General features: G+C 35.9%; 1 pseudogene; it reads left to right on the top strand.

Moving 5' to 3' along the window:
• Positions 1-8,338: 8,338 nt before the first annotated feature.
• Positions 8,339-9,323, top strand: LOC140693452 (olfactory receptor 5M11-like; annotated as a pseudogene).
• Positions 9,324-16,083: the final 6,760 nt, after the last annotated feature.

The raw sequence follows: 16,083 nt of genomic DNA, 5'->3' as shown, positions 1-16,083 counted from the left end.
TATGCTTGCTCAACTTCAAATGATGCCTAAAGTAAAGGAAATAAAAATGCATTTGTCTTTGGTCATTTTTCCATTACCCACATCATGTCATTAGATACTTACTCTTCTCTCCAACTTGTAAATGTGTGTAACACAAAGAAATAGCATAGCAAGTATGAGACTGATGTTTCAGGTACCTAAACTAATAGAGTTCTCTTGTGTATAGGCAGTCACACTCCCAAACCCTGTTTTGAAAGTCTTTTCATACTTGAAAATCTTGTATTATTTCCTGATTTAGTTTTCATAAATTATTTACTTATACTTCCCTTAAACATTACTTTTCTTTGAAATTAGGATCATTTGTTTCCTATTATATCTTTTTTATTATATTATATTATTATATTACAGTGTATTAATTTCTGGTGTACAGCATGGTGATCCCATTATACATATATATTTATTTACATTCTTTTTTGTATTGTTTTTCCCTACAGGCTATTACAAGGTATTGATTATAGTTCCCTGTACTATCAGTATGCCTTTTGATGTGATATCAAAGCATCAGTCATATGTTTTCACAGCTACATGGACTCAAGGAAGTAGCACTGATAAATGACACGGATCCTTCTAGAACTGGACTCTGTCCACCAGCCCTTCTATACTCACGATCATTTTCAGGATGATCCCTCACCCCAAAATGCATGTCCATTTCCCCTGCTCTTGTCTGTATCAATTGGCCCACATATCACCAAAGCTTTAGACTCAGCTCAGGATATCTGAGCCTTTGTAAAATATAGCCAGTTATTGGGGGCATGAGTGTGTTCATGGGGCATGAAAGTAAATCCATGCTCTTTGTGTAGAAACAGATAAACACACCGCACATAAACCATATGCCTGTGGCACTTAACACCACACATAACAGTGATAGTAAATACTCAAGCTGGGAGAGGTTAGGGGAAAAATAAAATATAAAAAGACACCCTGGATGGGGAGGAGACAATCATCAGAAGAATAGCAGAATTTAGATTAAGATGTTTGATAATTCATCAGAATATGTTTCAGGCCATAATTTTATTTTTGTTCATTAAAATATTTATTTCTGGAGTGTAAAGTGTATTTTAACAATGACTAATCCTACCTGTGAAAGAAGAGTGATTTCCAGTGACAGCGTGGCTGGAAGGACCAGAGGAGTTTATAGCAAAATTGTCATAGAGGGACCAGCTCCCTGTGGTGCAATTACTTCCAGCAGACAGTCATTCAGACTATACACAACCACCACTGTTTTATTCTTTTTAAATTATAACCTGATTGAGAACATGATTTTTTTGCCACTCCTCAAGACATCATCAAGACATCAAATCTCCTGAAACTGAAGCAATGGGATTCATTATTTATTTTAATTTATGCCTGAGTGCCTCAATATTTGGAGACTTGACTTGGGGGAACTATTAAGTTATCTTGTTTACAAAGGATAAAATAGAGCATGGTGTGCAGAGTAAGTTTGGAGTCTAGAAAGCTGTTGGAGATCAATCGAGTATTGTTGAACTTAGACTGGTTATTTCCTGATTTTATTTTATTTTTTAATAGGTATTATATTGCACAGCAATGGAGACATTGTGGGTATTCAGATAATATAAATGTGCTGGTGATTCTTCCTTTGTCAGCCTGCCCCACCCAGACCCGCTGTCTTGTCTCCAGCTGATTTTTGCCAGTGGGAGAAACCAGCAGCACGTCAGAGGTGGGAGGAAGAGAACAGTAGCCCAACTGCCCTTTCCTTTTCTCCCAGTTTCACAGAGAAGGCACTGGAGTAGCTGCATCCTTCCAAGCAATCTCCTGCTGGGGTGTGTGTTGAGAAGAAGGTGGCCAGGGCTCTTCCTGGTTCTGGTCCTCACTGGACTCCAGACAGTTGTCCCTGCCAGGACCACATCAGTGCTACGATGGAAATTGCCTGCTGCAATCAGCCTCCAGATGCCTAAGTCTTTGACTAATTTCTTTAACATTTCTTTCACTGATTCTCTGTCTTTTCCTTAAATTCCCTTCAGTTAAACTGTCTGAGTAGCATTTTGTTTTATTCCATGTCCCTTATTCAGGTGAGAGTGGTACATGGTACTTATTCAATAAATATTACATTGGAAGTTGGAGCAGTAATAGTCATTATTGTAATAATAATTACTCCTCTTGTTAAAGTTTGAGATATCCCTGGCTTCATCATTGTCGGATGTTAAAGGGGTCATTGAATCACCCTCCTTCTGGCTTCTGATTTGGTGGAATACTACACAGGGGGGTCAGATATTAATATTACTGGCAACATCACAGGTAAAATCGGTTTCAGAATGTGGCTTAGACATGCTTTCCTGACCCTCTCCTCTGGATGGAAGTCACCTGGGCACAGCAGATCTGTGAGACAACTCTTGCTCCCTCCTTCCCTTTCCAGAGCCATGACATATCAGCACATCTGATTGAGATGAGACACACATGTCAGTCACATAGAGAAGAGGATGTCTTGTACTGACAGCCAGGCAGCTGCAAATGATGCTTTTCATCATCTCACCAACCTCCACCCTACCACAGCAAGCCTGTGGGGGTCGATGGAGAGAAATCAGAAATGTCCTTCAGTCTCTTTTCCTCCAAAGTCATTTAAAAACCTCTGCCTCAATCCTTGTTATTGCAGTTGGCACCCCCGTTCACCTGTATGCATCCCAGAAGTCTCCGTCATCCTTGATTTCCTCCTCCCACTTCCTCCCAAAGCCAGATATCACCTCCTTGACTTTTTAAATGCCTTAAGAGTCAAATTTTCCCACATGAGAAAGAAGAAGGAGAAGGATGGGGAGGAGCAGGAGAAGATGGAAGATTACGAGGTGGAGAAGGAGGAGAGAAGAAGGAAGGAATTCCTGCAATTAACCTTAGAGGAGTTTGCAACATTACTTTGACAGTTATTAGGAGATCTCCTTTCTTAAAAGCTAATCAACTTTTATTAATTCATTTCTTAAATAAATATTTCAACTTTAAGGAAGTGCCATGACCTGGAATTGAAAGATGCAAGAAAAGCAAGTAACAGCTCTGCCCACTTTTTATCTCATCCACTGCCAGCACACTGTCAGCCTAGTACCAGTCCTTTGTGCCTAGATGTATAGAAATAATAATATATTTTATAATATATATTATATAATGCATACATTTGTACATAAGTATATGTCTATGTAATGAATATATGTATATATATTCCTAAATTTTGAGAAATCTGAAACATAACTTACTATTAAACATCTAAACCCCTATGGTTTGGGGTGATTTCAGAGCCAGCCCAGAAATACATAAGACAGCAGTATTTGATTTGAAACCTAGCTCTGTGTTCTAGGAAAAATTGATTTAATTTCTCTGATATTCAGGTCTTTAATCTGTAAGAAATACTTTACAATATCTGTATCACAAGGACATTGCAAATGTTCAAAAACTTTGCCTTTCCTTGGCAATGAATGCGTACAACCATTTCTCAGTACTTAGCACACTCGTGGCTGCTATCTGATAAGCACTCAGCAGAGGATACCAGCTGTCATGCTAAGAGTGTTGCAAATAATACAAGCTCCACTGCCAGATAGGGTAAAGAAAATGTGAAAATGTAGCTTGAAAATCTGGAAGTGCTCTTCTCTTCCACAGGAGTCCAATCCAGCTGAGCAGATAGACGGTAAAACAAGTTTTTAGTGTGTGTTTTTTTATTAGTGAATCAACTATAAAACCAATTAGTTCTATTTGTTCAACCTGAATTTAGGAAAATCCAGAGATAATGGAGACTACCAAGGGCATGTATCCAAGATTATAAGGCTGAAGATGGCTGTAAAAGCATCTGCAAAACAATCTCAACATGTCAAGTATCATAAGATTAGTGAGCAAATTTGAATTTCTGTAATGAACCAAATATGTCACTTTAATGAGGAAACATAATTTCTTAACTACCTGTTGAAACATAATTTCTTCTAACCAACATATTTAATGAAGAATTTGACAGTGGCCTGTATTTAGGCCCAAGTGTTATAAACTATGAATAAATTATAATATTATAGGAGAACTTTCATCCATTTCAAGTTCTTTATTTTGTTATTCTGAAAATAGTTTTTGTCCAGTAGGTTTTTTGAAACATGGCTTTTTTTTTTCCCCTAACCTGCAAGATCTTTGCCCAAGAGCTTTTGTTTCTTCCTTGCAAGTTTATGGGAACTAGTGTATAAAAATTATGTATATTTCACTCATCTTTTCAGAAAAAAATGTTAATGGCCCAAAATCTTTAATTATATTACCTGGGGCCTTACGTCAAGGTGTAATTACATACATGAAATTGTGAAGTGTGGTTTTCTTTTAAAGAGCAGCTTTGGACTTAGTCAATAATTTAAATAAACTCTTTTGGTGGATCCTTCCCTTCAAGGCAATGGCCAGCCCTTCATAGTCTCATCTTTTTTCTCTCGTATGACTGAGGAGGCCTCCCAGCACCGGAAAGGGAAGCTTTGATCTGCACTCATTACCTTCCTGCTTCTCTCTGGTCTGTCTTGGTCTCTGATGTGGATGGTTACTGTTTACTCTGCTGCTGGCCACCAGGACCAGTGCAATTTGAGGTCACTATTCTGTCTAGGCTGGACAGGGCCTGCTGACCCTCCCTACTGACCTGGCTGCATCTTGGCTCTTCAGGGAATTACAGGCCTGCTTAGGTCTGCTCTGTCTATGTCATGAATCCTGGCTCAGGACGTCTGCTGTGGGTTCTCAGCTTCACTGGTGCACCTGTCCCAGTCATTCCATTTAGCTTTTTGCCTATTCCTCTATTAGGAAGATGTGGAATTTTGGAAACCTGGGTGCTGTTTATGTCCCATGGAAATGAGAAACTGTCAGAGCATTAACCCAAGTCCATGTGTGGATGAACTGCTGTGTGAACCCAAGGTTTACTCTGCTGTGGCCGCCCACCAGACTGACTCAGGGCCTCGCCTCCAGCGAGTAGTGTGGGACAGCCAGGCTCAGAGAGCTCTCCTAAGGCTTTAAATCACTTTTTAAAATGGATTATTAGTATATCTATGCCCAAAGGCAAGACTTACTACTGTTTATTTTTTTCTGTAATAACCTACATTTTTTATGTGAGTAGTGAATGGTAGATGAAGTTAGAGAGAGAAAGATTGGCTTAATCATAAGGAAGTTATAATATTATTGCATTATTTTTCTTATTTATAGTAGCATTATTATACGTCTGGTCAGAAATACTAGGACTTGATTCTGATTTCAAGTACTAATATAGATAAGGCCAAAAGAAGAATACTGTGTGAGTTAATATATATCAGGAGTCATGAATTAAAATATCTTTGTATAAGTGGTCTATGCTAATGTCTACTTGAATTAATTTCATTTAAACTGATCTTTCAGTTGGATCTGAGGGTCTAAAAACTGATTCTCTGTGTTCTAATTCACAAGATGAAATGTTCTTAGATTACTTGTGAAAATGGGATAATGTACTGTTCACATGAAAGTCCATGAATTCACAATTTTCTGCCTAGCATCACTATTTTTTTATTCAGTAACTCTTCTTTAAAGATTAAATGTGCACTCAAAATGTTAACAGATTGCTATTGGGGATAGCAGATGAAATTGGCATTAATTTTGTCCTTAGACAATTACTGTCCTTAAAAGAAATAGAACAGTTATGAAGGAAGCATGGACCACAAGAGAGGCAGAGACAACAGTGGGCACTCAGACAAGGGAAATATTACCCCAGCTGAGGATAAGTTACGCAGACACATGGCAGAGACCTTTTAGTATAAAGAGAGGAATAGCTTTTTATCTGCCCAAGAAATACTTTCAGTATCAAAATCAGTACGATGTGTTTTTGCATTTTCTAAAAGACACTGTTTACATCTAATGATTCACCTGTAAATTAAGATCCAGTTCATTAAGATGTGACTTTCGTCAGCACCTCTGAAAGGAGTTCTAATGACGTCCCATGGGTGATTTCTTGATGAATGCTTCAGGGCTGGATCCCATTCAGATATAAACCCTCCTGTTTGGGGACCTTCATGGAGGCCAGGAAATCACTGTTCTCCACAGGCAAGTCTGACCATTCTGAAAATCAAGAACTCATAAGAAATACTGCTTGTTTTCTTACTGTTTCTTCTTTGGAACACATAATGGAATTATTAGTGACTATAAGATTGCCAGGTTGAGACCAAACAGGAGGCAGACAAAGTCCAGACTCCTTCTGCCAAAGACAGCAGGTGACTTGTGATGTACCAGGAGGTCAGGCAGTTCTTACCACCACTCCAGACCTTAGTTATAGATGAATTTTCCAACACAGCTAAGATGAAGAGCAGGCTTAGATGTGGAGCTTTAGCTAATTTGGGGAATTTTAAAGGTATATTACTCTTTTACCTTGTTTTCCTTCTCCAAGCCTATAACCTTAAAATTTGCTACAAGAAAATATACTCCCACTCCATATGCCTTCAATGATTTCAGACACTTACTTTTAAGAGAAAAATTTAAAGGGATTTGGATGAATGTAAGGCTAAAGATGAGAAGGAAAAAATATGTGAACACCTTTCCTACCTCAACAGGAAAGGCTTCTGTTAGGTTTTTTCAATTCACTGTTACAATGAAAAGTGACAGCATTGTTTCCTCCATAAAAATCAAAGCAGATTTGCATTGTCTTGTGTAGTAACTCAGTCTCCACTGGTAACATCAGGGGAGTAAGAAATCTACATACCAGGAAAACTCAGGTGATGCGAGTGGAAAAGTGTGCATTACTCGTTCCATCCATTCATTCAACTGATGGATACTGCTCATTGACGATTCAGACATTTGCCCAAATTCTGGGGATATGGCCCAAAGAAAGTCTCTAACATTTTAAACGTGGGAGGGGCTGACAAAACATGAAACTAAACTTATTTATGTAAGTAAATAATAACTTCAGAAGTGATCAATTGTATGAGAAAAAATAGATCGCAGTTCATGGTGAAAGCTATATGAAACGGAGTCGCTTAGACAAGCAGTCAAGCTAGCCTTTCAGAGGAGGTGTCATTAGAAGAGAAACCTAAATGAAGTGATGGAATGAGTCACCTACAGGTCTGAGGGGAGAACACTTTAGGCAGAGGGACCAGTGTGTGCACAGGCCCTGAGGCAGGAATGTGCTCAGCATGTTTAAGGAACACCAAGAAGTCACTGTGGCAGGAAAAAAAGGACTGAAGGGAACGTGGTGGAAGTGTTTGGAGTTATGGAAGAGATCACATAAGTCCTTGTGGATTCTGGTATGAAGTGAAGATTTTAGCCCAAGTGTGATTGAACGTTAGTGAACCACTTTAGGTCACTAACAGGATGCTATTTATGTTTATAACAAGATCAGTGGCTTGTGTTGGTGGATAGAAAGTTTCAAACTGGAAGGAGAAAAATCATTAACAGTAGCTTTGGCAAGAGATAACTTCATCTTAGACCTGACTGGTAGTGGAGGAGATGCTGACTAGCTGTTCTAAGATTCAGTAGGCAATGTGCTGAAGTAGAGCAGAGATTTCCTGCTAGTTTAGATGGAAGGTGGGATGTCAAAGGTATGAGGTTAAGTGAAATAGGAATATTAAATATACAATACAATCAATATTAAACATATAATACAAAATAAATTGGGATTTTGTGGGACACAAAGAGATTAGTGAGATCATAAGTAGTACTGAGGGAAGAAAAATGCAGACTATCAATTGTTGGTTTGAAACAAAGGTGATAGGATGAAGAGAAATTCAAAGGACCCAAGAGGTTGATTGCTGTTGGAGAATAAGTAAGAAATTAGGAAGAAACTGAATCTGAATAAATATACAACGAGGGTTTCAAGGAGTATATGCCACTCCAGTTACAGCAGGTGTGCCTGCACTGGCAATGATAGAACCAATCTCCAGAAAGTCAGTTACCCCCTCCACTCCCTCCCTGATGGAGCACTGATGTCATGATCAGACACGGGCAGCAGTTATGTTTGAGCATCCAAGGTTCTGATTCCAAATAGGGACATGAAAGAGCCAACTCAGATTCAGACGTGTTGGTGTTGCAAAGCAACCAGCACAGGTGGCACATGGACTTCAAAGGTAAGGTGGGTGTTGCAAAGCAGCCAGCACAGGTGGTACATGGACTTCAAAGTATGTTTATCAAATATATTGTCCCATTTAAGCAGCACCACCGACCACGGGAGGCACCTGCTGAAACTCCTCCATCTCTGAAGGAGGTAACAAGTTATTGAAACCTCTCTTTTCAAAACCAGTTTTTTAGGGTGCTGATTCATTTTTATCTATTCTTGAATTGCACACAATTCATTTCTCTTTTTTACATGTGAAAAAGCATTCTTCTCTTAATAGAGAATATGAAAATGAAACTATTTCCCCGGCACAATGGCCCCGACGCCACCGAGTTTGTTCTGCTGGGACTGACAACTTACCAAGACCTGCAGCCCATCTTCTGTGTGGTCTTCCTCCTGAGTTACCTCATCACCCTAGTCAGGAACCTTGGGGTGATTTTATTAATCAGATTCACTCCCAGCTGCAAACCCCCATGTGCTTTTTCCTCACCCACTTAGCGTGTGTAGATATGTTTTATTCTCCGAATGTCTCTCCTCAGATGCTTGCGCACTTCTTATCTGAGAAGAAGACCATTTCCTATGCGGGATGTCTGGCCCAATGTTATGTTTTTGTGACCCTGCTCCTTACTGAGTATTACATGCCTGGTGCCATGGCCTATGACAGGTACGTGGCCATCTGCAGTCCCCTGCATTACAACAGCAGAATGTCCAGGCCACTCTGCATCTGCCTGGTCACCCTCCCCTACCTCTGGGGGTCCATGGTGGCCACAATGCAGGTGATACTGACCTCTCACTTGTCCTTTTGTGGATCCAACATCATCAACGATTTCTACTGTGCAGACCCAGACCTCTTAATGTTGACGTGTTCTAACACTTATGTAAAGCAAACTGCCCTGTTTGTGTCCACTGGGATTAACCTCACAGTTTCCCTTCTCATAATCCTCATCCCCTATGTTTTCATTTTCATCACCATCATGAGGATCCATTCCAGTGAAGGGCAGTGCAAAGCCTTCTCCACCTGTGGCTCCCACCTGACAGCTGTCTGTATGTTCTACGAGTCCCTGTTCTGCATGTGTATCTGAGACCAGCAAATGAGCAATCTGTTGAACAAGGGAAAATTATCTCAGTGTTTTGTATTTTTGTGAATCCCATGCTGAATCCATTTATCTACAGCCTGAGAAACAAGGATGTGAAACAGGCTTTGAGAAGGGTATATATGAGAAACCTTGGTACGATGGGGAAAAGCTCTATTTTGCCAGTTTCCCAATAAAAGAAGAAAGAATCCCCCCAAACAATCCAAAAGTATCCCTTGTTGGTTCTAACAACATTGGGATGCAACTCTCTGGAACAGCAATCATAGTTTATATGCATGCAGAGCTTGGGGTCGAGTGAGAGTCTATGGAAACAGAATGGCAAAGATGTGTGGAAATGACAGTGGGCAGGAATCAAGACAGCAGAAATCAGTTGTCTATGATTCAGTCAGTTCACAGTTTTAGCGTCACACAGGAACTCATTTCCACTTGGTTAATTAGCAGAGAAGTTCTCCCTTTCACTTCCTAGGTCACCAACATGGAGCATCCCTGAGCTGCTCACCAGCAAAGTGATGTGCATTGTAGTAAATTTCCTCAAGAACCTGATTTTCTTCCCTGGTAAATCTTATGTATATTCCTTAAAGAAATCTGATTATCTTCTCAGAAAAATCTCATTTCTCTAATTTTCTGTGTTTGCTCTGAATAAATATTTGATGAATTTTTATGTCTACTTTGCTTGAATGGAGACCCATATATGTTTATTCTTTCAATCAAAAACCTGATGTTTTACATTTTAATGACCCAATGATTCATTTAATTTCCTTTAAACAAAACAGACACCCTTATTAAAACACCCTGATTTAGAATTTTCATTTCTTAAATAAGATATTTATATCATCTTGTCCCTACAATATTAACAATTGTTTCTGCCACAGTTTTACACATCTCTTTTCAGGTCACATCTTGCCACAAACAATTTTAAAATAACATCTAGTTTAATATGCATGAAATTTGGTTTTAGTGTTTTGCAACTAAATTGTAGCATAAGCATATTTCAGGCTGCTTGATACTCTTTGGAACTGACCTTTATTTAAAAACTTAATGTAACAACACTGGCATGACATATATAGTTCACCACCTCCTTTTAATAATTAGGGAGTTTTTACTTTTCCCTCTTTAGGAAAATCTTTACACCTGTAATTTATTGCTTCTGATCAGTTATTATATTAAGATAGATTTCCACCATTGTATTCATCGTTGCTTTATATTTCTCTCATTTTGAATGCAGTGATATAAGAAAGCAACACCAGCCAATGAATACTCTAGTTTCCCCACATCCTTAGTGGCCTTGGGAGTCTCATTTGATTGCGTGCATGCGTAAATATTGTAGATATAAATGCAATGCAGAAAGCATTCATGCATCAAATACAATTTGTTGGAACTCAACTTTTACTTATTTCAATTTTTCTCAATTTCATAGTGTGCTAGCTACAATGATAGTGATATTTAATCTCAAGAAGAAAAGAGCCTTTATCCAGAGGAAATTTCTCTTGAGAAGTAAACTTCTGAATGAAAGAAAAATTGGGGTTCCAGCTTAAAACATTGTAGGTAGAGAAATTGACAGTCAGTGGCCCTCATCACTCACTCCTAACAGACACATAAGGATAGCTCTGATTATCTCTGAAGATCTCAGCCTATCCAGAAGTACAATATATTTAAAGGGAAAAGTAATAGAAGCTTGATTTAGAAAGACCCTGAGTGACCATCCAGTTAAAAAATTTTACAGAACATATTTGCGTCCCTGCTTTTTTTCCTATTTTCATATTCCAATTCTAACATTAATAAATAAATATTCTTTAATTTTGTATCTTGGGATATGGATAGTTTGTTGGTTGTTTTTTCTTTTTAAATTTCTTTTTATCCCCTTTTATTAGTGGGGGAGGTAAGTAGGTTATTTATTCATTTATTTTAATGGAGGTATTGGAGATTGAACCCAGACCTAGTGCATGCTACTCATGCACTCTACTACTGAGCTATACTCTCTCCCCCTTGATGAGTTTGGAAATATGTACTTTTTGTTTTTGTGCTTATAAAACAATAATTGTTTATCCTGGGAAATGGGTGCATAAGACATAAAGAACAAGTTTTAATTTTTGCTTAACCCTAGTATTTTATAAAATTATCATAATGTGTATATTGAAGTACCCTTCTTTTTCATAAAAATACATATAAAATGATTTGTCCTTTTTTAAATTGGGAACTTCTTTGTTTTAATGGCTGTATACATTCTAGTGCAAAATATGTCACATAATATTTAAACTCTCCTCTAAGATCACAGCCAGCACAACCTTCCAGGGGTTCTAGTTACATACAGCAGGACTCAGTTCTATTTGCATGTCTGTGCTTAATTGTGTATTAAATGTAGGCAGGCCTCACTTTGAATATGCCGTGGTCAAAGAGTTCCATGCAAAGCAAAGACAGATTTCCAGGTTCCACCAGTTTCATTTATAGGAGATCACAGGGAGTGAGGGCTGCCTGCATTAACATGTCAGTGGTTCCCTTTTTCTCAACTATAAAACTGACATTATGATGAAAATCTTCACCTAAGTTTCTTACTATTCCTTCAGCACATGCTGAAAAGTAGACTGAGTAAAAGTGTTCATTTCTAAGGCACCTAAAAACATGTCAAATTAATTTCTAGAAAAAATTATGTATTATTATTTTTCCTGACATCATCAATGTACAAAAAAGTGCCAGTCTTTGAACTCTCTTAAATATAACACACAAAGCAGTATTTAATTCATATTTTTATTACCAAGAGTTTTACTCACTCATTTTAACATTTTAAAATTTTTATCAATTTTCTATTCATAGCCTTCAACATGTTGTTATTTGAATGATTTCTATGAACTTATATTTTGGTACTGTCTCCACTTTGTTTTACTTGTAGCAAATCCTTTTGTCAACTTGTTGGGTGCTGCTTAATTTTAAATTGTTTTATGATCAAATTCAAGTGACTTCTATTGTGAATTTCTTGCACTGCTATTAAGCTGAGAGATATCCTTTCAGATTGCTGAAATATTTCAGTTATTTCACTTCTGATCAGCACGGAATTTTTTCAGTGACTAACTCAAAGTTGAGGGTATGCAGGGTATGTCAGTTCTTTAGAGGGGCAGTGGTTGGCAAAAGGAAATTCCAGTAAAAATAGGAGTCTGTATTTAGATATCTTTGTTGGAAAACTATGTTACATTATGGACACTGGGATGGTGCAAAAATATGTTTTTAGAAATGTTGATAATTAAACAGCATTAATGCCCCTAGGTTACATGATTTCCTCCTCATTTATAGGCCACCATCTTTCTGGCAAAAAAAAATTAAGTCACTTGTACATTTCATCCCTAAGCTGCCCTCCCTGAAGCCCCCATTCTATACATCTACTCTTTGTGTCTGGGGACTGAACTATAGCGATACTATTGTTTTAAGTTTTGAAAATTTTTTATTGGCATGTAGTTAATTTACAATGTTAGTTTCAGGTCTACAGCAAAGTGATTCAGTTATGCATGTGCATTTTCTTTTCAGATGTTCTTCCATTATATGTTATTATAAGAAATTGAATACAGTTCCCTGTGTTATGCAGTAGGTCTATAGCAATATTTCAAATAATAAAATACATTTGAACATTTTCCAGTAATTTACAGTAAATATTTATCTTCTGTATGACAATATTCAATTGTTTGTTTTTATGTATATGTATGCATATAGCTCATAAATTGAACCCCTATATACATAATTTCTGGGTTGAAAATATTGGATAGCTAGAAATATTTGGTTTGTATTCTCCTGAGATAAATTTGAAAGGGAAAAATAATGAATATGGAATTTCTCTACTAGGAATTAAAGTGTGTATTAAATCCACATAAATTACAAGAATTTAACTTAAAATACTTATAGATTGGTCAAAGAAGAAATAAAAAGATTCATTTATTGTACAGAGAAGATAACATCATATATTAGTGGGAAAATAAAGCATTGCTTAGTAAACAGCAGTGGGAAATGGGGTAAAATGTAAGAAAAAGTTTATATGTAATATTACAACATACAACAACATTGTATCTCAAATATTCAAGATACTTCTGTAAAATATGGCTGTGAAAATATTTAAATAATGTATGTCCTTTATTGGTTAAATATATATGTATATTTGAATTCTTCTGTTCCATTTTAAAATTTCCTTTCCTAAGAATTTCAGTTGAGACAACAGAGAAGCTAATAATCTTAAATACTATTATCTAACATTAATAAAATTACAATGAATGATTGTAACAAAGCAGAGAGATTCTGAAGGCAAATTAGTGGCTACCAATGGAGAAAGGACAGGGGAAGGAGCAAGACAGGGCTGAGATCAGAGGTACAAACTTCTATGGATAAAATAAATAAGTTGCTGGAACATATTGTATAGCACAAGGTGTATTGTGGAGATTGTACTATCACTTTCTTTTTTTTAAATTAAAGTATATTCAAATTACAATGTGTCAATCTCTGGTGTATAGCATAATGTCCCAGTCATACATATGCATACATATATTCATTTTCATATTCTTTTTCACTAAAAGTTATTACAAGATATTGACTATAGTTTCCTGTGCTGTAAAGAAGAAACGTGTTTCTTTATCTATTTTTATATATAGTAGTTAATATTTACAAATCTCAAACTCCCAAATTTATCCTCTCCCATCCTCTTTTCCCCCAGTAAACATAAAATTGTTTACTATGTCTGTTCCCACTTTGTATACTACTCAGCCGTAAAAAAAAAAATAAAATAACACCATTTGAAGCAACATGGATGGACCTGGAGATCATCATTCTAAGTGAAGTAAGCCAGAAAGAGATAGAAAATACCGTATTATATCACTCATATATATCACTCATATCTGTAATTTAAAAAAAGAATAAAAGGAGACACTAATGAACTCATATACAATAACTTTAAAAGGAGTATAATCCATAAAAACATTGAATCACTCTGTTGTACACCTGAAACTAATATAATACTGTAAATCAATTATACTTCAATTAAAAAAAAAGGAAAAAGAAAGGTACAGTGAAATGTTAACTCTCAAACATTACTAGTCATAAGTGTACATGGTTGATGCCTTCTGGAGAAAAATTTACCCACAGAAAAAATTAGCATTTAAGTCAGCATTTCCACATTTAGGAATCTATCCTAAAGGAAAAAATCAGAAGGATATATACATAGATATATGAGACAATTGTAAAAACAAACAGGATAAATATGATAGAATAATGGTTTCTGAAATAAAGAAATAAAAAATATATCAAATGCAGAGAGAAGCTCTCTTTTAATAAGCGATTACAAATAAATTGTGCTTTTATTCAAAATTGAAACTACATTTTATCCCAAAATTGAAATAGCTTTCAGTATTTTCAATTTTATTTTCTACAACTGATATGTAATATTTTTATAATTAAGTTTAAGTGTGATTTGATATTGTGTATTACACTACAGTAAAAATTATGTTCACTAAAAATTTAGTCTGTATGAAAAAACAAACATTATATTATCAAGTAAAAATCAATATTCAAATTTGTTTATGGCATAATATGCCAACTGTGTCTTATTAATTATAAGAGTATATAAGCACATCAATTTATTGAAAAAATATAACAAATACATACAGGAATTTTCCTTTGGTTTAGGACATATCATTGGTAAATGCTACTTTCTCACATCTGTCCCCATATTTATTTACCTATAGTGAAAATATTCAATAGAATCAGCCTTATTCAATCAACTGAGACTTAAGAATGAAGTTCAATTTTCAAAAACTGCAGGTCATCTGGATGATTTTTTGGAAATTAATTTGAACACATTAAAATAAATTTAGACATGGGTTCATATAAGCACTTAGTACTGTGGTCTTAGTTAAAAACAGAGTGCACGATATTAGAATACAAACATTTAAAACAGTTTAAAGAAAGTTAAATCAGTTTTTCCATATGCAATCATCTGGTTGACCACTAATGCATGTACAATGTGAATGATTCACATATCTCTTTATATACACTTCTATACTATTGATTTTCTCAATTGAAAATTTGAGAATGACTAGAATAGTCTTATCTAGAAAATAATGTTTCACAGATAGATATATAAACCAAAGTAAACATTGGGTGTTCTCTTCCAGAGAGATGGGTAGATATTTGTTCATCTGTATATTGTTTCAAGGCATTTTTTCTATCTACAGGTCAATTGATAGACTCTATTAACTCTTGATAAAGTAGACCTGAGTCAGAGCTACTACATGAAAAGTACAACTAGAATACCATTGTACTTTTTGATGACTGAATTGGATCCATATCCCTGGAAACTCATGGAGACATTGACAATTCATTTTCAATATGGAGGAGCATAACCCAGTATTTACAAATGGACGAAAAGTTTCTCAGGATATCTATGATGTGAGTTGTGGAAAAAATTAAATTAAAGTTTAAAGCATTGGGAGATCCATATATTTAAAATTTCCCCAAGATGAATCCAGAGATTAATTGGGCACTGGAGCCATTCTATATCACAGATTTAAGAAGAAATTAGCTCATAACATTTCTAAAAAATGAAGTGAAAAACTTAAACACTCAGTTTAGAACCTCATGGTAGTTCTGTAGACCATTAAATTCAAATGAGATGAATTTCTAATGTTACCATCAAAATGAGTTAATTATAATATTTACACTCAAATATGTAAAGATGTTAAATTGGTATATGGATTACTGAATATTATTCAATTTATTTTCAGAGGTTCTCCAATAAAGAAACTATATTTTCATTTCAACATTAAAGTTTGTATTAAAATAATTTGTCTTGAAGGTATTAATTTTGAGGAGATTTTATGAAGACAAATTATGACTATAAAGGACTAGGTTTTCTTTTGGAGGGAATCACTATGTTATTACAGATACTTAGTAATTACAAACAGATGG

Source organism: Vicugna pacos, unplaced genomic scaffold, assembly GCF_048564905.1.
Source record: "Vicugna pacos unplaced genomic scaffold, VicPac4 scaffold_19, whole genome shotgun sequence".
NCBI lineage: Eukaryota > Metazoa > Chordata > Mammalia > Artiodactyla > Camelidae > Vicugna > Vicugna pacos.
This window is presented reverse-complemented; position numbering and strand designations above follow the sequence as displayed.